Source organism: Terrapene carolina, unplaced genomic scaffold (assembly GCF_002925995.2).
Source record: "Terrapene carolina triunguis isolate 2854851 unplaced genomic scaffold, T_m_triunguis-2.0 Scaffold194, whole genome shotgun sequence".
Lineage (NCBI taxonomy): Eukaryota > Metazoa > Chordata > Testudines > Emydidae > Terrapene > Terrapene triunguis.
In genome coordinates this window covers 1,169,621-1,170,410 of record NW_020664545.1, presented here as the reverse complement: position 1 = coordinate 1,170,410, position 790 = coordinate 1,169,621, and the positions used below count along the sequence as shown (strand labels likewise).

General features: G+C 69.5%; 1 protein-coding gene across 2 annotated transcripts in view; it reads right to left on the bottom strand.

The window, feature by feature from the left end:
• The window catches only part of PIK3R2 (phosphoinositide-3-kinase regulatory subunit 2), a 37,230-nt gene extending 36,950 nt beyond the window's left edge, over window positions 1-280 (bottom strand). For both annotated transcript variants that reach the window (XM_026654886.2, XM_026654885.2), the window contains exon 1: window positions 229-280. The gene's annotated coding sequence lies outside the window, so the exon portion shown is untranslated. The remainder of the gene's footprint in view (window positions 1-228) is intronic.
• Between the last annotated feature and the right edge of the window lie 510 nt (window positions 281-790).

The following is a 790-nucleotide window of genomic DNA, read 5'->3' as shown; positions in this document are numbered from 1 at the left end:
GCTCACTTCCCCAGGGCGGGGGGGGTACAGTGCACACAGACCCCCCCACACACCTTCCCCCACTACCCAGGGCGGGGGGGGGTACAGTACACACACACACACCCCAGCTCACTTCTCCGGGGCGGGGGGGTACAGTGCACACACACCCAGTTCACCTCCCCCCGGCTAGGGCACGTGCCGCCTGCCCAGCCACGCTCCGACAGTCACACAAACCGGGCCGAGACCCACCTCTCCGCCGGCGCCAGCCCCATCCGCCCCGCCGCAGCCCCGCGTCCCTCCCGCCTCAGCCAGGCAGCGGCGAGCTCGCCTGTCTCCCCTCGCCTCGCTCCGCCCCGCCAGGCGGAAACAGCCGAGGTGCGGCGGAACGACCCGAGCCCCCTCCCGACAAACGCACGAGCGAAGGCGGAGACAATCTGAGGGCCCTCGGCGGCTCCGGGGACACCCGAGCGCGGAGGAGATAACCCCGCCCCCTTCCCGGAGCCAACAGGGAATAACGGCGACTCCCGAGCAGGGACGGAAACACCCGAGTCCGCCCCCCCACAACCCGCCATTACGTCACATCGTTTTTTTAACGATGTTTATTTTAGAGAAACGGGAAGAATATTGTTGTTGCCCTCAAATTATACCCGGGGGGGCCCCCCCCCCCCCCCGAGACAGGTCTCCCAGCAGCGCCCCCACCCAGGGCAACGAGTCCCTCAGCAGCGCCGAGAACAGCGCGCCCCCCCCGCTGCTCCCCTCAGTGACCCCCCGCCCCTCAGCCCCCCCGGCCGCTCCCCTCAGTGACCCCCCT